The sequence below is a fragment of the Bubalus kerabau genome, chromosome 8 (genome assembly GCF_029407905.1).
Source record: "Bubalus kerabau isolate K-KA32 ecotype Philippines breed swamp buffalo chromosome 8, PCC_UOA_SB_1v2, whole genome shotgun sequence".
In the NCBI taxonomy this organism is placed as follows: Eukaryota; Metazoa; Chordata; class Mammalia; order Artiodactyla; family Bovidae; genus Bubalus; species Bubalus kerabau.
The window spans coordinates 92,620,149-92,643,356 of record NC_073631.1 but is presented as its reverse complement, the minus strand read 5'-3'; the positions used below and the strand labels follow the sequence as shown (position 1 = coordinate 92,643,356).

The 23,208-nt window shown below is 36.9% G+C and overlaps 1 pseudogene; it reads left to right on the top strand.

Annotated features, from left to right (window-relative positions):
* Positions 1 to 247: 247 nt before the first annotated feature.
* Positions 248 to 23,208, top strand: part of LOC129658365 (motile sperm domain-containing protein 1-like) — a 34,215-nt pseudogene continuing 11,254 nt past the window's right edge.

The following is a 23,208-nucleotide window of genomic DNA, read 5'->3' as shown; positions in this document are numbered from 1 at the left end:
ATTAAAGCATGCTTTATTGACTGAAGCATTCCTCTCACCTATGAGATAGTAAATAGTGGATAATCATTACTTACCCATTGAAAAAGTTTACAGAAAATAGCCCACATAGTATCACCCAGATCAAATGGTGAACACAGTTTCGTGAAGTCTCCATGTTTTATCTCCATGTCCCCAATCTATATTTCTAGGGCAAAGAAATACTTGGACAAATTTACCCTGGACCCATCAGTTACACATCCCATTAGCCATGGTGAAAGGGTGGCAGTCAATACAGGTACCACTGTACACAGTTACAGCTATGGGAGTATTTAAGAAAAAGGGATATGAATAGGCAGGAAAATTAAATAACTTGTCTTCACTTTCATCTATTCAACAAATATTTATTGAGTACTGAAACTGTGCCAAGAATTCTAGAAGGTAGGATACAATAGGAACTTGGCAAACAAGAACCTTTCTCCTATAAATCTTTCACTTAGTGAATGGAGTTCCAAGTATATATGACACTCTTGCCTCTGGTCCATGAAAAAAAAAAATCAGAGTAAATAAAATTGAGTTATTTTGTTGTATTGCATGCTACAATTATTTAAATGTATTAATTAAAATAAGAATCCTTAGAAATCATCATGAAGTGAATATTGAATCATTTTCACACTGACCTTGATTATAATTTCACAGATAAAGCCTTAAAATTTTTTGTCTCCTACATATTATTTGGAATTTATAAATATGAGTATTTATTCCAAAAAGAATACATCTTTTTAAATATGTGGTATGCATGCACTTGACTCATTCTCATAACCACTACTAAATTTATTCACTGTTTGATCTTCAGCACATTGCTCAGCCTCTCAGCCTTATTTTGTTATCTACAAAATTAACAGACTGGATTAGATGTTCAGAAAGCCTTTTGTGAGCTTAACATATTTTCAGTTCAAAAAGATGTATGGCAAAACCAATACAATATTGTAAAGTAAAAAAAAAAAAAGAAAGAAAGAAAACCAATGGAGACAGATTTCTGTATTCTAGAAAGATGTATCTGGTGCACCATGGTCCACCATTCTCCTTTTATGAGAAGGTCCCATTGACTCTAAATGCTTTCGATGGTTAAGACTGCTGTTTAGAGGATATACAGTCAGGGACAGCAAAATGGATAACCACAGAGAAATGTTTTCTAAATAGCTCAATTATGACCAATTAAAATTTTGAGCATTCTAGAAATGAAAGTGTCAAAATTCCTCTGAATCTGAAGACATAAACTGACTTACCATGGGTTAAATTCTTCCCTCACATGTGATGTTTATGTTTTGTTTTGGTCAGCTCAGTTTGTTGACATTGAATTTGAATGCTTTAGGACATACTCTAGTTTACTGAAGTCCATAATTTCCCATTATTCTACACTGGTTGTTCACAAATTTGAGCATAAATTATAATCACCTGTAGAGCTTGTTAAAACACATATTGATGGTCTCATCCCAAGTCTCTGAATTGCATCTTCAGTGGGGCCATATAATATGCATTATTTAAAATTTCCCTTGTGTTGCTAATGCCACTGGTCTCAGGTCTGCATTTTGACAACTACTGCTCTGTACTACTTCTACACTTTATATTATTTGTCAAGCCTCTAAAGACATCTAAATTCATGACTCACTGCCAAAAACAATTTACTCTAATCCTAAGATTTTTTTTAACTCTTAATGAGTAGACATCAAAAAGAATTGAACTGAGCTTGTCAACCCCCATCTGGCCTTGGATGTGATTAACATACATGGTGTTCTTTAAAGCTGTTTGACCAGACAACAAACTATTAGAAAGAGTAACTCAGAAAACAATCCCTTTTATATATGTGCAGGAAAAATAAAATATCTAGGAATAATTTTAACTAAGGAGGTTAAAGACTTGTACCTGTTACAAGATGCTAATGAAAGAAATTGAAGATGACACAAACAAATGGAAAGATATACCATACTCATGAGTTGGAAGGATTAATATTGTTAAAATGACCATACTATCCAAGGCAATCTACAAATTTCATGTAATATTGGTCAAAATACCAGCGGTGTTTTTCATAGCACTAGAATAATTCTAAAATTTGTATGGAAATGAAAAAGACCCTGCATAGCTAAAACAATCTTGAGAGAAAAACAAAGCTAGAGGCATCACATTCCCTGCTTGCAAACTATACTATAAAGCTACTGTAATCAAAACAATATGGTACTGGCACAAAAAAGACACATAGATCAACTGAATAGAATAGAGAGCCCAGAAATAAACCCATATTTGCATGGGCAATAAACCTAGGGCAAAGGAGGCAAAGATATACAATAAGGGGAAGATAATCTCTTTAGCAAATGGTGTTGGGAAAACTTTTGCCAGCTATAGGCAAAAGAATAAAACTGGACTGCATGTTAAGTCACTTCAGTCATGTCTGACTCTTTGTGACCCTAAGGACTGCAGCCTGCCAGGATCCTCTGTCAACGGGATTCTCCTGACAAGAGTACTGGAATAGGTTACTGTGCCCTCTTCCAGGGCATCTTCCTGACCCAGGGATTGAACCCACATCTCCTGCACTGGCAGGGGGGTTCTTTACCACTAGTGCCACCTGGGAAGCCCAAAATTAAACTACTTCCTCATATTGTGTACAAAAATAGATTCAAAATGGATTAAAAAAATGTCACACTCGAAACCATAAAACTTCTAGAAGAAAACGTAAGTAATATAGTCTTTGACATTGGTCTCAGCAATATTTTTTTGGATATGTCTCCTCATGCAAGGGAAACAAAGCAAAATAAATAAATGGAACTATATCAAACAAAAGGCTTTTGCACAGTGAAGGAAACTATCATCAAAATGAAAAAACCACCTACTGAATGGAAGAATATATTTTGGCAGGGAGAATTAGATGAAGGCAGTCAAAAGATACAAACTTCCAGCTATAAGATAGGTAAGTACTAAGGATATAATGTACATGATTAACAAAATTAACATTGTTATATGTTATATATGAAAGTCGTTAAGAGAGTAAATCCTAACAGTGCTCATCACAAGGAGAAAATACTTTTTTTACAATTCTTTAATGTTGTGTCTATATAAAATGATGAATATTCACCACACTTATTCTGGTAATCATTTCATGATATTACATAAATCAAGCCATTATGCTGTACACCTTTCACTTATACAGTAGTGTATGTCAATTATATTGCAATAAAGCTAAAAAAAACTAGATAAAAAATTGTAAAACATTGTTTGATCTGGACTGTTATGTGACTATCTTATTAGGACCACACAACTAAACTATACACCTAGTCGGGTATGAGGATTCTCCTAAAAGGAACAGATATTATCATGTTCTTAGAGAAATACTATATATTGGGGTACAAAAATCTGTAGTTATCAGATTTATCTTTAGACCTTGATAATGAGTTCATCTTAAGTAGTGAGAGCATAGGTAGTATCAATCTTCTATGTTATTTCTCACTATAATTATATACATATATAAAGCTATATATATATAGTGTGTGTGTCTATATATATCCATATATGTTCATCTACCTGTCCACCAGAGTGATTCCCACAGTAGATACATTATTTTTCATTCCTTTCCCTTATCCTCCTTAACTTGCCTAAAAAATCAGTACTGATTCCTCTTTTCCAAAACCTACCCATTCTGCAAACTCTAAAGTACATTATTTCCTTACTGGACTCTGGGGGAATCTTACTGCCATTGTGACACAGAGCTGTACTGCGGATGCGACAGGAAAGAATAACTACTATAAAGATCTACTATTTGGATGGATTGTAACAGCATTTCAGAAGAGAAAAGTTATTATATTTGACAGATAAAGCAAACTACATTGCCAGAGAATTAATTACTGTGGCCATGAAACCTATAACTTTTGTTTATGCTCTCTATACAAAATGTGTTTGTTTATTCAGAGAAATTGATATGTGAAAATGTCAAAACAATATTAAGCATCCAAAGTGTATACTAATCATGATAAATATTGATAAAAATCTAAATTCCATATAGGTTAAATGGATCTTTGCTTCAGAAGTTTAAGTCTTTTATAGTGCAACATGTAACTGGTTTATTGTTAAATCATTAGAAATAATCAGCATCATATTACAGGGATTTAAATTTTTAAGATCTTTACCTAAAGAAACTAGCCAGTTGCATTTTTATTTCTTTACTTAATAAATAATTTGGCTGATTTTGTTTGATTGCTTTATTTTGTTATATCTATCATGGCCCTCAGTCTTATAGCAAAGCTCAGGGACCAAGCTGAGAGCTTGCGCCCTGTGATGTAAAGGGAAGGGACCATCACTAGTCCCTGCCTTCAGCTCTCAGAAAGCAGGAAGTGGAGGTGACTTGTGAAGACATATAATCCTCAAGGAAGCTTTGCCCTTTCTGTTGCCTGTGCCTAAAGCATATTCACCCTGCCTCTTTGTCTAATTAACATCTATATATTCTTTTTCTCAGTCAGTTTGGGCATCATAGCCCCTAATTAAGTTTACTCTCCTTTCATAGGGCCACTAAGCTTCCCTTTATTGCACTTATTGCAGCTGCATATTATATATTCATTATTATATTATTTAATGGATTCCTCTCTCACCCCCAAAAATGAGCTTCCTACAGGCAGTAGTGTGTTTTTACACAGAAACAGTGTGTAACAACATGCCTAACATCCAATAGGTACAAAATCTATATATGTATATCTTATACATGCATATATGTGTTCAGTGAACAAATGTATGAAAATATCTTTGCTCTTGGTCTACCACTTGAATTGAGATTTCCAAAGTTATAATCATTGATTATTATATAAATGAAATAAGAATTTTGCCCAATTGTTCCCAGATAAAATGAGAAATATTATCTAGGTTTTTCCTTTTTATATGGGCAATTTATTAGGTCCTATAGATATGGCTAGCTCATTAGATTAAATTTTAATTGAAAGACAGGTGAAAGAGTAGGACTGTGCCTTTTAAAGCATATTGAAATGTGACCTGAGCTGAGAGCTCTGTGCAGCAAGCATGAGCAGTAAAGGAGAACACTGACCGTTTAATCCGGTGGAGAGAACTCTGAAATGACAGAGAGGGCTCCCTGCTTTAGAGAACTTTTTAAGGTCCACTCTATTAGATGTTGTACAGGAGACAGGGATCAAGACATCCCAATGGAAAAGAAATGCAAAAAAGCAAAATGGCTGTCTAGGGAGGCCTTACAAATAGCTGTGAAAAGAAGAGCACAGCAGGATCCTCTATGACCCACCTCTCAGAATATTGGAAATAAAAGCAAAAATAAAGAAATGGGACCTAATTAACCTTAAAAGCTTCTGCACAACAAAGGAAACTATTAGCAAGGTGAAAAGACAGCCTTCAGAATGGGAGAAGATAATAGCAAATGAAGCAACTGACAAACAACTAATCTCGAGAATATACAAGCAACTCCTACAGCTCAACTCCAGAAAAATAAATGACCCAATCAAAAAATGGGCCAAAGAACTAAATAGACATTTTGCCAAAGAAGACATACAGATGACTAACAAACACATGAAAAGATGCTCAACATCACTCATTATCAGAGAAATGCAAATCAAAACCACTATGAGGTACCATTTCACACCAGTCAGAATGGCTGAGATCCAAAAGTCTACAAGTAAATGCTGGAGAGGGTGTGGAGAAAAGGGAACCCTCTTACACTGTTGGTGGGAATGCAAACTAGTACAGCCACTATGGAGAACAGTGTGGAGATTCCTTAAAAAACTGGAAATAGAACTGCCTTATGATCCAGCAATCCCACTGCTGGGCATACACACTGAGGAAACCAGAAGGGAAAGAGACACGTGTACCCCAATGTTCATCGCAGCACTGTTTATAATAGCCAGGACATGGAAGCAACCTAGATGTCCATCAGCAGATGAATGGCTAAGAAAGCCGTGGTACATATACACAATGGAGTATTACTCAGCCATTAAAAAGAATACATTTGAATCAGTTCTAATGAGGTGGATGAAACTGGAGCCTATTATACAGAGTGAAGTAAGCCAGAAAGAAAAACACCAATACAGTATACTAACGCATATATATGGAATTTAGAAAGATGGTAACAATAACCCTGTGTACAAGACAGCAAAAGAGACACTGATGTATAGAACAGTCTTATGGACTCTGTGGGAGAGGGAGAGGGTGGGAAGATTTGGGAGAATGGCATTGAAACATGTAAAATATCATGTATGAAATGAGTTGCCAGTCCAGGTTCGATGCATGATACTGGATGCTTGGGGCTGGTGCACTGGGACGACCCAGAGGGAGGGTATGGGGAGGGAGGAGGGAGGAGGGTACAGGATGGGGAACACATGTATACCTGTGGCGGATTCATTTTGATATTTGGCAAAACTAATACAATTATGTAAATTTTAAAAATAAAATAAAATTTAAAAAAAAAAGAAAGAAAGAAAAGCAAAGGAGAAAAGGAAAGATATAAGCATTTGAATGCAGAGTTCCAAAGAATAACAAGAAGAGATAAGAAACCCTTCCTCAGCAATCAATGCAAAGAAATAGAGGAAAACAACAGAATGGGAAAGACCAGAGATCTCTTCAGGAAAATTAGAGATAACAAGGGAACATTTCCTGCAAAGATGGGCTCAATAAAGGACAGAAATGGTGTGGACCTAACAGAAGCAGAAGATATTAAGAAGAGGTGGCAAGAATACACAGAACTGTACAAAAAAGATCTTCAAGCCCAAGATAATCACGATGGTGTGATCACTCACCTAGAGCCAGACATCCTGGAATGTGAAGTCAAGTGGGCCTTAGAAAGCATCACTACGAACAAAGCTAGTGGAGGTGATGGAATTCCAGTTGAGCTATTTCAAACATGAAAGATGATGCTGTGAAAGTGCTGCACTCAATATGCCAGCAAATTTGGAAAACTCAGCATTGGCCACAGGACTGGAAAAGTTCAGTTTTCATTCCAATTCCAAAGAAAGGAAATGCCAAAGAATGCTCAAACTACCGCACAATCGCTCTCATCTCACATGCTAGTAAAGTAATGCTCAAAATTCTCCAAGCCAGGCTTCAGTAATACGTGAACCGTGAACTTCCAGACGCTCAAGCTGGTTTTAGAAAAGGCAGAGGAACCAGAGATCAAATTGCTAACATCTGCTGGATCATGGAAAAAGCAAGAGAGTTCCAGAAAAACATCTATTTCTGCTTTATTGACTATGCCAAAGCCTTCAACTGTGTGGATCACAATAAACTGTGGAAAATTCTGAAAGAGATGGGAATACCAGACCACCTGATCTGCCTCTTGAGAAACCTATATGCAGGTCAGGAAGCAACAGTTAGAACTGAACATGGAACAACAGACTGGTTCCAAATAGGAAAAGGAGTACGTCAAGGCTGTATACTGTCACCCTGCTTATTTAACTTATATGCAGAATACATCATGAGAAACGCTGGGCTGGAAGAAGCACAAGCTGGAATCAAGATAGCCGGGAGAAATACCAATAACCTCAGATATGCAGATGACACCACCCTTATGGCAGAAAGTGAGGAGGAACTAAAAAGCCTCTTGATGAGAGTGAAAGAGGAGAGTGAAAAAGTTGGCTTAAAGCTCAACATTCAGAAAACGAAGATCATGGCATCCGGTCCCATCACTTCATGGGAAATAGATGGGAAAACAGTGGGAACAGTGGCAGACTTTATTTTTGGGGGCTCCAAAATCACTGTAGATGGTGATTGTGCCATGAAATTAAAAGACGCTTACTCCTTGGAATGAAAGTTATGACCAACCTAGATGGCATATTGAAAAGCAGAGACATTACTTTGCCCACAAAGGTCCGTCTAGTCAAGGCTATGGTTTTTCCAGTGGTCATGTATGGATGTGAGAGTTGGACTGTAAAGAAAGCTGGGCACCGAAGAATTGATGCTTTTGAACTGTGGTGTTGGAGAAGACTCTTGAGAGTCCCTTGGGCTGCAAGGAGGTCCAACCAGTCCATTCTAAAGGAGATCAGTCCTGGGTGGTCTTTGGAAGGAATGATGCTAAAGCTGAAACTCCAGTACTTTGGCCACCTCATATGAAGAGTTGACTCATTGGAAAAGACTCTGATGCTGGGAGGTATTGGGGGCAGGAGGAAAAGGGGACAACAGAGGATGAGATGGCTGGATGACATCACCGACTCAATGGACATGAGTTTGAGTGAACTCCAGGAGTTGGTGATGGACAGGGAGGCCTGGCGTGCTGCAATTCGTAGGGTCACAAAGAGTCAGACAAAACTGAGCGACTGAACTGAACTGAACTACTAGATGTTGATTCAACAAGATATTTGTTCTTGTTGCTAGGAGGATGCTAAGTATTAAAGACTAATATAATAAAAAGGAAAATGAATATGATAAGACTTTTCATTCCCATTTTAAAATTCTTAGCAATTCATATTATTTGATTAGAATCCTCCACAATTTTTAATTCCATTAAATAGCCACTCATCCAGAGACAGAGGAAACTGGAAGTTCAAGATTCCTTTTATAAGCAATAGAATAGCCAGTCTTGAGAAGTTTTGGAAAGATTGCCAAATCTCACCTTGTGGTCTGCATAAGAATTGATGTTGTTTTCTTTTGATTAGTTTTCTAATACTGAAACAGTAAGCACTGATTTAAATTGCATAGTGTTAGGGTTTGATGGATCAGATTATCAAGAGGGCTATCACAGGGCTTCACAGGTGGCAAAGAATCTGCCTGCCAATACAGGAGACATGGGTTTGATCCCTGGGTCAGGAAGATACCCTGGAAATGGCAACGTGTTGGACATGACTGAAAACACACACACACACAAGTTCATTATAATTTTTACAGGTCTATATTTAAAAAAATTTTTATTGTAAAATCTGTTTTTCATGCATGCTAAGTCACTTCAATCGTGTCCAACTCTTTGCAACCCCACAGACTGTAGCCCACTAGGCTTCTCTGTCCATGGGATTTTCCCAGAAAGAAATTAGAGTGGGTTGTCATTGTTCCTCCATGGGATCGAACCTGTGTCTCCTGCATCTCCTGCACTGTCAGGTAGGTTCTTTATCACTGTACAACCTGGGAAGCCCAAATCTGTTTTTAAACTAAATACCCATAATTATTTTCCTATCTAATGAGTTTAATGATGAGTTTCAAAATAAAAAATTACAGAAAAACTAGACTATATTCCTTGATATATTTAGAATATAACATATTTTATTTTCTTATGTTTTAGCACTTGAAATTTTTTAAAAAATGAAGTGAACCAACCCAATATTCTCTGTGTTTAGCATAACTGTATGCATGATTGCTTTGTTGTGGCAAGCTAACCAGGGATGAGGAGATGATACTAGAAATTAATACAGTTACTTAAGAAAAGCAACAATTTACAATTTCTTTTTTTTTATTTTATTTTATTTTTAAACTTTACAGTATTGTATTAGTTTTGCCAAACATCGAAATGAATCCGCCACAGGTATACCCGTGGTCCCCATCCTGAACCCTCCTCCCTCCTCCCTCCCCATACCCTCCCTCTGGGTCGTCCCAGTGCACCAGCCCCAAGCATCCAGTATCGTGCATCGAACCATTACAATTTTGACTTCAATGATGATAGTGAACATGAGTTCAATTATATGTGGGTTTAATTTGCTTAAAAGTTTGCTTCTGTTAATTCAATTTCACTATTTTTAAAAAATCTTGCTCAAAAGAGTAATTTAAATCAGATAGACTTTCAAAGAAATGCAGGCTTGACTCTCAAATCTATTTGAAAATATTTTAATATCAAGGCATCATTAATAGCTACAGCTTCCATGACTTTGCATATCCGATACCTATCTAAAAACTTTAATTGTCTCTTGAAAAGTCAATAGTGCTGAGCAGCATGCCCAGCAGCAGTGCTCTCTCTTGCTGCCTCCAAGTCTCAAATTGTGAGCCACCAAAGCAATGCTACGAGTGTGCACCCCTGCAAGATCAGACTGGAGCTTGTTTTAAGGCCTGATACATCTATAGATGAAACTACAATTATAACCTGATAAAATCATACAACTTCCCTGGAGGCATGGAAGATGCTGCTGCATGCAAAGTACTGGGAATGACTGGAATTGTCCTGGAAACTTTCCCTGTGTGTATATATTAACAGCATAAACACAGTGATTAAAGAACCTCTCTTTCATGAAGTTAATAAATATCAAGTATTTCTACTGAGTTTTACAATTGTAAATTTACTGGCATACTTCTGTAAACTTTCAGATATCACCACTTGGATAAATGTATCCTGATAAGGTAATCCCCTAAAACCTCCAAACTCATCCAGTTTAAAGCTAGTCTTAACTTGAAGACTGGGAAGAAATCTGAGAGTAAGATCGATTTTTCAGATATTGATGGGAGACATGTGAGGTTAGCTAAGAAGCCCTCAGCAGCCTGATTAGAACTTGCTTTGTAACATTTCTTTCCTCATGATCTCCTTGGTGTCCTCTGTGGAGAACTTCCATCCTAATGCTACTATGTAAATAAATGCTGTGTGTTAATGCTTGTACTTCAATGTATACATAATCAGTAGTAACATACACATATATATTTTAAAATAATACACTCCTCCATAAAAATCATCCCTAGATAAGCACAAATTAGAAGAAAAGTTTTCCTATTCATTAATAAGAGCAAATATAAAATATCAGTCAAAACTTTAGTAAAATGGACATGCTTTCTTTTGATTGCAAAAGTAAACATTAAAACTATTTTAAAATAGTAAAACACAAAGAGGAAAATAAATATGCTTAATAATCTCACCCTCAAAGATAAATGCTAAGAAAATGTTTGTGGCTTCCAGGATTCAACATCTTGTACTTATATAAGTGAAGTTTTACAAAAACACAGTTGTTTAAAGTTCTTGAATTTGTTCTATTACATTCATAATGTTATGATTATTTCCCCCATGCCATTAAATAGTCTAAGCATAAGTCTGAATGGTTGTTCATTGTATTTTTGTAGGAGTATTTGTTTAACAAATTCCATGTTGCTTCATATTTAACCTTTGTTGTTGTTCAGTCGCTCAGTCATGTCCAGTTCTCTGCCACCCCATGGACTGCAGCAAGCCAGACTTCCTTGTCCTTCACTATCTTCTGGAGCTTGCGCAACTCATATCAACTGAGTCGGTGATGCCATTCAACCATCTCATCCTCTGTCATCCCCATCTCCTCCTGCCTTCAATCTTACCCAGCAACAGGGTCTTTTCCAATGAGTCAGCTCTTCATATTAGGTGGCCAAGTATTGGAGCTTCAGCTTCAGCATAAGTCCTTCCAATGAATATTCAGGACTGATTTCCTTTAGGATTGACTGATTCGATCACCTTGCAGTCCAAGGGACTCTTAAGAGTCTTCTCCAACACCACAGTTCAAAAGCATCAGTTCTTTGGTGCTCAGCCCACTTTATGGTCCAATTGTCACATCTATACATGACTACTGGAAAAACCACAGCTTTGACTATACGGACCTTTGTCAGCAAAGTAATGTCTCCAATTTTTAATACACTGTCAAGGTTTGTCATAGCTTTTCTTCCAAGGACCAAGTGTCTTTTAATTTCATGGCTGCAGTCACCATCTGCAGTGATTTCAAAATGGAAAATGAAAGTCACTCAGTTGTACCTGATTCTTTGCGACCCCATGGACTGTAGCCTGCCAGGATCCTCTGTCCACAGAATTCTCCAGGCCAGAAACTGAAGTGAGTAGCTATTCCCTTTTCCAGGGGATCTTCCCACCCAGAGATCAAAGCCAGGTCTCCCACCGTCTGAGCCACCAGGGAAGTCCAATTCCAGCAGTGATTATGGAGACAAAGGAAATAAAGTCTGTCACTGTTTCCATTGTTTCCCCATCTATTTGCCATGAAGTACTCTGCATATAAGATAAATAAGCAGGGTGACAATACACAGCCTTGAGGTACTCCTTTCCCAATTTGGAACCAGTCAGTAGTTCCATGTCCAGGCACTAAATAACAAGAAAATCTGTTAGAAGGTTGTGTCTCATTCTAAAAGAAAGATAATGAGTCAGGATCAAAACACTGGCAAGGATCATGTGAAATAGGGGAAAAGAAAGGGATTTAATACATAGATTAGCAATCACATGCTGAGAAATCAGCACAGAGGGAGTGGGCAGAGGTGGGAGTGATGGAAGTAAAAGTAAGAAAGAGACCAAGGATGATTCTGAGGTTTCTAAAGGACCTAGGTTAACATTTACCCTGTCAATTTATATATTTCATATGCATCCAAGCCAATTATTTTTATTCTGTGTGAAGGTTATTTCATATACTAGAAAAACTTTCAAAAAAAAAGTCTCAGTGAATCAGGTGATATTAAACATCAGAACATCTAATAAAATGAGAAAATTCTGAGAACATGTTATGATTTTGAGGACAACAATCATTTCACTCTTCTAATTAGGAATACAGCCTAGAGTGTCTTGTTTAAATGGACCCCATTTATTATAGCATGCCTTTAAAGGAATAGTATTTTAGTCCTGACATTTTAGCAACAAGCTGAATAGAAAGTTAGTTAATTGGTTCTGCTATGGAAGCATGGCTTCCAATTAGACTATAGGCTCTGAAAGTCTAAGTTTAGCTACACTGCAGGTGGAAAATGGACTCCAAGGTATTTTATAACTTACTTCTTACAATAAATATATATATATAATAACTATGTCTCATAACCATAGTTTCAGGCATGAATTAATTTATTTGTATTTAATCTGTATTAAATTGTTCATTTATATTAAGTAAAAATACCGTAAAAATATTAGTGTTCTTCCTTCCCTTCCTCCTTCCCTCCTTCTTCTCTTCCTCCTCTACTACCTCCTTCCCATCCTTTCTCCCTTCCTTCCTTTCTTTTTCCTTTTCTTCCTTCCCTTCTTTGTTTTGGCTGACACATGCAAAAATCAGTAAACAGTATTAATGGAAGAGAGTAGAAAGGCAATATTGCATAACAGATTCTGAACTCCAATTGTCTTGGATTCAAATTCTGGCTCTGCTGCTAATCAGTATCCTGATCATGAATAAATTACTTATTTCTCTAAGACTCATTATTTTCTAAAATAGAGATGATGATGATAATATCTACTTTGAAGGGTAATTATAAAATTTAAATAAGAAAAGGAATGTACAGTAACAATGGGCCTAGCACATAGTATATAGTTAATACTGATTAGCTATTATTACTATTAATAAATAGTCATGTGCACTGATATTAGCTATGAAGGAAAAAAATCATGACAGCCTGAAAGAAACAGATACAAAAACGGTCAAAAACAGATTAGCATCTTTTTTGAAGAAGTCTCTTTTTCTTAGCCCATCTTTACTGATGATTAACTGTAAAAAGGTCCCAATTCACCACCTTTTCCTACATCCACAGTCTTTTCCTCATGACTGTGCAGCTCCTTCCTTCAGAAGGTATAGACTTTGGCCACAAGGATAAAATAGAAGTGAAAAAGTGCCAGTTCCATGTGGGGGACTCAATAACCTTGAACACTTCCTCATGCTGCTTCCTGGAAAGGAACCAGTCTTGGCTGGTCTGCTGGAGGATGAGAGATCATGGGGACCAGAGAGCAGATGGCCAGCTGAGATCATAGATGAGCCAACCCCCAGCTGATCTACAGCTGTCCACTGATGGGGTTCAGGACAAGCTGCCCTAAGAGGTGTCACTCTGGTGTTCAGATTGTTTCTAGCCAAAAACAAGTAAGGCCCCAAAGACTCAGCATAACCCTTGAACTTCCCCCTACTGACTAAAAGAATTCAAGATAGAAGGTGTGTTCCAAGGAGTTATCACCGCAGATAACTGCAGTAAAGAAGTGGCAACCCACTCCAGTACACTTGCCTGGAAATCCCATGGACAGAGGAGCCTGGTAGGCTACAGTCCATGGGGTCACGAAGAGTTGAACACAACTGAACGACTTCACTTTCACTTTTTACTTTCATGCATTGGAGAAGGAAATGGCAACCCACTCCAGTGTTCTTGCCTGGAGAATCCCAGGGACGGGGGAGCCTGGTTGGCTGCCGTCTATGGGGTTGCAGAGTCCGACACGACTGAAGCAACTTAGCAGCAGCAGCAGCAGCAGGTGTGGTAGACAAGGAGGAATTTAGCAAAGCCCCCACAGTCAAAGCCCTTTCTGCGTCCCAGTGTCTCTTGGTGACCAAGCAAACACTTGTTTATCAAACATTAACTTTTTTCATCTTCCTGTAAATTTCCTTATTCCTTTTTGAAGTCCCAAGCCCCTAACTCATTCTACTTAATCCAAAATTATCTGTCTTTGGCATCCTTCATACTTATGTGAATTCCCCACAGGCACATACAAAATTTTATTTTCTCCTGTTAATCTATCTTATGTCATTTTAATTATTTGACCAGAGGAAAGAACTACAAAGGGAAGAGGTGAGCTTGGGGGAGATATTACCTTCTCCCACTCCACAGACACAGTAGAGATTGGCCCAGTCTGGTCCAGATCTGCAGAAACAGCAAACCATGAACTTATAAGCAAAAACAAATGTGTATGTAGTATATCACTGAGGATTTTACTTGTTTGTTAGCAGGCATTATTGGGGCAGTAGATTCTTGGTAATTTCCTGCATATAGAAGAAATTGAACATATCTTTGATAAAAAAAAAAATGTTTGCTTGTGAATAAAGACTTAAAAATAAACATAGGAAAAGAAAAAAGCAAAGCATAGCAATTTAGTTACCACTGGAGCACTTACTAACTGCCAGAGAGTGTGCCAAACTTTATGTGTACATATAAATATATACTATTTATGCACCCACACATATGTAATTTCATTTAATTCTTATGAGAAACTTTTGAAGAAATTTATCAGAAGAAATCAAAGCTGAAAGAATTTAAGTAACTTACCTAAGCTTTCACTATGATTTCTGCTCGGGTTTGTCTGACTCCAAAGTGTATATCAATGCTCTTGTGATATTGTCTTCCAGTATAGATTTATTCATAACTCACAAGGCCTCTGCATTCATTTACTGCTGCTGCTGCTGCTGCTGAGTCACTTCAGTCGTGTCCGACTCTGTGCAACCCCATAGATGGAAGCCCACCAGGCTCCCCCGTCCCTGGGATTCTCCAGGCAAGAACACTGGAGTGGGTTGCCATTTCCTTCTCCAATGCATGAAAGTGAAAAGTGAAAGTGAAGTCGCTCAGTCGTGTCCGACTCTTAGTGACCCCACGGACTGCAGCCTACCAGGCTCCTCCGTCCATGGGATTTTCCAGGCAAGAGTACTGGAGTGGGGTGCCATTGCCTTCTCCGCATTCATTTACTAGAACTTGATTAAGACACAGTTTTATAAGTGACTTATAATTTCTACGGTAACAATGAATTATTATTCTAAACATTTTTTGGCTCCTTTTAACAGAAGCAGATAATCAAAATCAGCAATCCAGACAAGTGCAAACAAGGCAAAACACTTTCTAGTAAACACATTATTTTCTCAAACACATCCTTTTTATAATTAGCAAAATAATAAATTCTAAAGAAATTCAAAGCACATATACAATCTGAGGATAACTAAGAACTAATCTGGTCAATAGATTTACACAGACTAGGACAAATCAAGTGAAGGAATACCTAGTTTCTCTGTTTTCAGAGAGCAACTTTTGTAAAGGTCTAAGAATTTTGTGGAAATCATTAGAAGAGACACGAACAATGTAAATTGTTGAAAAAAGAAAATGCACTCTCCCTTGGAAGAGATGGTTTTGAAATTTTATGAACATGGAAATATCACTGTAGACTGAACCTGGAAGAATTCGGGTATCCAACTTAAATAAAAAGTGTCATCAGCTTTACTGAATGAAATGACCTTACGCTGCTTAGTCCTCAAAGGAAGGGAAAAAGCAACCAGCTTTTATGTTCTAGAAGCTGCCAGTCACGCAGCAGTAAGCATGAGCCGTCACATGAGTCACTTTTCTTTCAGCTATAATCTCTTTTCACAGTGACAAACGAATCACAGAAGTCAATCTCAACTCTGACTATGAAAAATCTTCTGCAGGAATTTTTATTTGAAAAGAGTAAAGACAGGCAACCCAAGATTTCACATTAGGAGGCAGACAAAATGAGTGCGAGCCTAAACTGGTTCAGGTGTGCACAGAAAGGGTTTCAGAGCTCTGCCTGGCATGTTAGAGAGAGTTCAGTCCTTGAGACAGAACAGATAAGACCACATCCTGTCCCATGGCCTATTAGCTCAGTGAGTGGCTAAATTAGTCAACCTCTGCAAAACTTAGTTTTCTCATTCATCAAAAAAGAGAAGATAATAAAATCTACATGGTAAGACTGTGATGAATGTTAAACAACGTACTGAGGCTTTTTTACCCACATGCCACTAAAAGCACTGATACAGAATCAAATAAGCACAAAGCAATCCTAACATCATTTTATACTATATGACTTAATGATAAAAATACCTTGCTGCTATTTTTCTGCAAGCATATGTTTATTTCACCCCCCTAATCAAACAACAATTTCCAAAAAGCATGGCTTTCTATTTCTTTAATGTACCCTTCAGTTCTGAATACTGTGAAGACCCTCTCTCTGCCCAAAGAAGGAACTCATTAAATAAGGTAGATAACTATTGAGCTACACATTCCAAACAAAAGAGTGAGATGTTGCGAATCATGTTTTTATATGGATTCAGAAGGCACTACAGGAATCATACCAAAAGCAAAACATGTACCAATACTATTTCTGCTCATTAGTAAAGTTTTATATAATCTCCATGGTTCTTTCTCCTGCGCCAGTGCCTTGCGGACAGTTCCAAGGCATACCATTTGTTTCCCAGTCATTAGTAAGAATTAGTAAGATAATTCTGGATATCTCAATGGAACTTTTGCTGAATACTCTTGTCTCTCTACTTATTAGACAAAATTATTGTCAGGTTAAGAAACCTCTTAGTGGTTGCTGAGCTTCTGTTGCTACTCATTTGAAAATTCTGGAGCCAGGAGCAATACAAAAGGAAGGGGTTTATTAAGGTTCATTTTTTACGCTGAATAAAATTTCTGCTATTAGCACACATTGCGGCATTTCAGTTTATACTATATTAGCTACCTTTTAAAAATACACCCATAAATACATTAAATGAAATACATTAAATGAAAGCAGTGGCAAAGGGATCCTTGCTCTGTTAAAACCTCTGATGAATGACGCTGCCTTGCTATAAACAAAATGCAACATAAACATGCCCCCAACTTGAATTTTACTGGGCTACTGCTAAATGTACGTAATTTAAGTACAGAAGCTATTATTTTGTGGTTAGTCTCAGGAAATTATCACAGTTTTAAACCTTGCCTTTGGTTTCTATTATTCTGTTTTTTCAGTCTCAGCACAGTAGTGTGTGTGTGTGTGTGTGTGTGTGTTTGTCAGCACATAACTTTCAAATGATTCAAGATATGTTATATATATTTAGTTTCAAAATCCACTAATTAGCAGTTTCATACTCAAGATGCTTTTATAATGTGAAAAGCAAGAAGAGAGAAAGCATGAGAAAAAAAAAAATGTGGTACTGTGTAAAACATTTTTAAGCCTTTCCCACCCGGATGGATAGCAAACTTATTTTACTATATAGGCATTAAAGATAAGGTGAGCATATCATCAGAGAGTTATTTGCCAAGCCCTAGGAATTGTTTTTAAATACTTGGATAATATTTATCTACATTCCATAAAATACAAAAGATTTGTTTATTGATATAGCACCATCTTCTGGTAAGTATTATAAAGGTAGTTGGTTTCACACCAAAATAGTATTGAAATCATTTAAAGAATTTAATGAAAAATTGATCCATTGTAACAAATGTCTAGAATTGCACTCTACTAGGGCTTTCTTAACATTTTAGTGTTATACTAACTTGCTACTTGTTAACCTTGACTTTTAACCTTTTCCAAGAAGTTTAAAGTTATTGTCAAATGGCTACACACGGCATAAAATCAATACAAACTGTAAGATGAAGTTATATATGAGTGTCTTTTATACATAACGTGTCATTTTATAAATTCATTTTATATGTAATATAAATACATATCTATATAAAAATAAAAATGTACTTGGATAATCTAAAAATTAGAATTATGTATTCCACTGCACAATGGAATATAATAAATACATATATATACACACACACACACACACACACAATTCTACACATATAAGATGCAAAACATAGGAACTGGCTAGCATTAATAGAAATGCAACACATCAAAAATGGGCTACTTGTCTAAATATACCTTAACAAAAATTAAAAATTAAAATGCAAACATAAAATTGAACAAAACTCTTAGCATGTATGAAATAAAAAGGGCCAATAACTCTAAAATATAATCATTATAATTATTATCAATGACAAATGCTAACCTCCTTAAAATATTATAATTTAAGGAGCAATTTTTAAAAAGGCAGTGACAACACAGAAAAATGAGATTAATAAAATTTTATAAGTGAGGAAATAGAAACTTAACAAAGAATAAGCTTAGTAAATAAACCAAAAAATATTTTATCCTTATATACAATGAATTGTAAGCTAAAAAATATGTTTTTAACTAAAATTTGATAAAAAATTAAAACTGCAAATTCATAATTTTAGGAGTATAAATGCATACCATATTTCTGAAGTTATTTGTCAATATGCACCAAAAGTTCATTTTAATGTATATAACCTCGGATAACAAGGAAATGTGTGAGAAACATGTAAAAAAGAAAATTTAAAAATTTTAATTTTGGGAATTCCCTGGCAGTCCAGTGGTTAGGACTCCATGCTTCCACTACAGGGGCCAATGGTTCAATCCCTGATCAGGGAACTAAGCTCCTGCATGTGTGCAGAGCAGCCGAAACAAAAACACACACATAAAAAATTTTAGTTTCATTTGGTTTGTTTGTATTATACATTGGGAATATTTAGAAACAAATTAGACATCTTAAGACATCTTAAGAGGATTATTTATATTAACTGCAATGCCTTAACATGATAGAAAGATACTATTGACAGAATGATGGTCACAACATATTGCTTAGGAAAAAAAAAAAGAAAAGAAAATGAACAAAGTAATATGTACATGATTCATGGAAAACAATGAATGGGGTACATCAGTTACTCACAGGTCATCTCTGGATATTAAAATTACATGTAAATGTATTTTTATATTAATCCTTATTTTCTGTATTCTAAATAGTAACTTATTTAGAACAACAGAACTTTTAAAAATTATAAATGCTAAAATTCTTTAATTTTCAAGCACATATAAAATGACATAAATCAATAAACAGTTATTAAGAGCCTGTATTTTGTGTACTTACACTTAAGTATAAAGTGTACTGTGGAACTAAGTTACAAATCAGTAACATAGCAGGGTAGATGAAAAGCACTGTATAAGTGAATACATCAGCAGGATATTTTGACTTTAAGACTTCAAGAAACTGAATGTAACCTTGTTGAATATGCTTAAACAAAAAATAAACAAAAAAATATGGGCAGGGGTTGGGGGGGAATTATTTGCTTACACAACTGGGCAGAGCAAAACTCAGGCTGATCTTAAAGATGACTGAAAAGAAGGATGTAGAAGCAGACAGATCTGGGCTCTGTTTCTGTCCATGTGACATCATTTTCTAATGTCAGGTTTTCCATATGGTGGAAGCAGAGGATGGTCCATAGCAACTTAGGGCTCATACCCATGTAACTCCATTAAAAAGACTACAGTTCAAAAAATTTTGACTGGTTGAGCTTGTGTTGTACCCACACTCTACAGCCCAGGATATAAGTTAACATGACTGACACTCTCCACTGCTAAAAAATAATATTTGACACCTGTTAAAATAGTAAATTAGACTTTTCTTTTGGCACTATTGTGATAAATATCAAGATATCAAGACTATCTGGGGTCTCTGGTGGCTCAGCCTGCCAAAAGAATTTGCCTGCCAAAGCAGGAGACCCAGGTTCTATAGGAGGATCCCCTGGAGAAGGAAATGGCAACCCATTCCAGTATTCTTGCCTGGGAAATCCCATGGACAGACAGGCCTGGCAGGCTACAGTTCATGGGGTCACAAACAGTCAGACTTGATTTAGCGACTAAATAACAACAATATCAAGACTATCATAACAGAGAAGAGAGATCAGCCAAAACTCCTAATACAGAAAAGACAACTGGAAATGTATAATCGATGAGCAGAATAAGTGGTTATTGGATGAAAGTTACAAAGAGAAGACATCAAGGGTGGGGAATTCTTGTTAAACCCCCTTAACAGGGTTCTTGATGAAGACAGGCCAGGGTGATCAGATATCAAGGGTGGAAGGACTCTTAATAAGCAGGCTTAGCAGGATTCTTGCTACAACTGAACTAGGCAGGCTACACAGAGGGCCCAAGGACAAGGACTAGTTAAAAAGTGGGCTCTAAGGACCCTGACTAAAGTTTGGTCAAGGAGAGAGTCTTCGTTACCACTAAAACCACATTTTTGAAAGAGGAAGAAGGGTATGGGAACAGAGTTCTGCTCAAAACAAAGGATAAGAATTTAAATATCATAGTGCAACTGACTAGAGGCTTATAAGAAATCAGTCATGGGAAATAACTCCAACTTAAAGATACTTAAAGAAAAGATGAGTATAAATGTGATATTGAAAATTAATTAGCATTTTATAGGCAGACATGAGAGCAGGAAGGAAGCCACTGCTAAGTCATGAACAAAGACAAGAAAGCAGGAGAAGAGAGATGAGCTTGTATGTGAATAAGTTCAGCAGTCTGGCTGGTATGTAGGATTCATGTAGAGAATTAACGGAAGATAGTTTATAAACGTCTATTAAAGCTATATGTGGAGTATCATGAAATTCCAGCAAAAGAGTTTGAACTCAGTCTGACTTTTCAAATCAGAGTACTTCTACCTCCATGAAAACGTGGTACAGCCAGGGAAACTTGGAGGCATATGGCAAATCTTCCTGAACATCAAAATCACTTTAAGATTTGGAATGAAATACTAGGCTCTTTAACCAGGAAGTATTTTTAATAACATTAAAACAAATGTTGATAGTGAGACAGGCCTGGGACCTGGGACCCTTTGAAGCAGTGCTGCAAAACTTGCACCCGGGCACACCTCTCCCAGAGCAACAAAATACAAAGAAGCTGCATGGGGCTAAAAATAACTGTGCGCATGTACAGCTGGGGCAAATTCTGAACCAAAAGATGCGAAGACAGCAACAACAAAAAGCTCAACTGCCATTTCTGAAGAGCCAGTAACAAAAGAAAAATGGGTGGCAAAAGCAGAGTACTATGCATGCCTGCCTGCACTCAACAACGCAGAGGGGTGGGCAAACCACCTAAGCCATTCCTCTGCCCCCACCCCAGGATGTACCCCTATTCTACCCTCACTTCATATAAAGAATGGAACCGGAGTGTGTAGGGGGAGCAAAAGAACAAGTTACTTGTTTCACTTCCTCCTACAGCCAGTGCAGGAGCCCCAGTAAAGCCTTGCCTGAAATTCTTGTCTGGCCTCTAGTCAATTTCTGTTACTTGGGAAAGACCAAGAACTCTGGTTGGTATCAATAGTATGTGATTAAGAATGAAAAATTAATTTGCATTTTAAAACTACAAGGCAAGATTGGAGGAGAATTGATAAATTCTTTGCCCCCAGGATCTTCCAGTCCTCTCCCATCTGCCATTTGGGTAGAAATTCTTGAGAACTCGGCTGCAATTCAAGGATGTGTGAGCATGAAGACAGAATAATGAAAAAGCACATATTATATAAATATTAGTGTGAAAAGTGAACATGAAAGCCGCTCAGTTGTGTCTGACTCTTTGTGACCCCATGGTCTATACAGTCCATGAAATTCTCCAGGCCATAACACTGGAGTGGGTAGCCTTTCCCTTCTCCAGGGGATCTTCCCAACCCAGGGATCGAACCCAGGTCTCTTGCATTGCAGGTGGATTCTCTACCAACTGAGCCACAAGGGAAGCCCTAGTGTATACAGAATCAGTAAAGAAGGGTAAGAATAAAGAAATGGAAGCTAGTTAGAAAAATATTTTTATAATTCAGGTATAATACCATAAGGTAATGGCAATGGAGATGGGGGAAAAAGGAATGATTTAAGAAACACTATAAAGGAATTTAAAAATATGTACCATGTCCATGGGGTCGCTAAGAGTCGGACACGACTGAGCAACTTCACTTTCATTTTTCACTTTCATGCATTGGAGAAGGAAATGGCAACCCACTCCAGTGTTCTTGCCTGGAGAATCCCAGGGATGGGGGAGCCTGGTGGGCTGCCGTCTCTGGGGTCGCACAGAGTCGGACACAACTGAAGCGACGCAGCGGCAGCAGCAGCAGCAACCATGTTTTTAAATAAAATTCTAACCACATTAATAAAAATAATGTTAATACTATGTTGTTAAATCAAACTGACACTAAGGTCATGAAGAATACCTAAGTCCACTGAGTTATTTGGTCCAATGCATCTTTTTGTCACCCCTTTTTGCTTACCTGCCACAACATAGGGCTAATGATTAAGAAGGTAATATTCATGAACTCTCACAGACATTGTTCTCATCAGACTCCAAGACTTACATGGCAAGAGGAGCCATAAGTCTAATGAGTAATTCTTCATCCCTTCCAATTTCAACAAGACTTCACTTTCCTTCTGGGATACTTTAAAATGGAAGCTAATTACAAGAGTTGATAAAAAGTCTGAACTCTTGGGTATAGTTCTGGTGCTGTGCCTGAAGAAAGACAATATAAACTTTGAGACAGGATAAAAGGTAGTTAAAATCAAGAATATTTGGAAATTTTCATATAATGAAGTGGGAATCATGAATCACAGAAAAAGTAAATAAGAAAGGGAACATAACTGAATTCTATAAAAGAATGAGGACAATACTGAGGTAACTGATTCTGGAACAAAACAGCACCTACTATGTACTAAGAAATTGTATTTGCCATAATGCATTCTATTTTGAGACCAAAACTGGTTATTATTATTCTGACATTTCAAATAAAGAAACTCGGGCTCAAAGAATTTGAGGATTATCCCATAATGAGTGAATGAAATAGTGCCAGGTGATATCAAAGAAATTATCACTCATACCCCAGTGGATGAAGATAAGAGGTATCAGAGCCTAAAACTAAAATTAAATATAAGTGAATAAAAATTCAAGGAGAACTTGGATTCTTGACTACAGCTGTGCAGTGAATAGTGAGT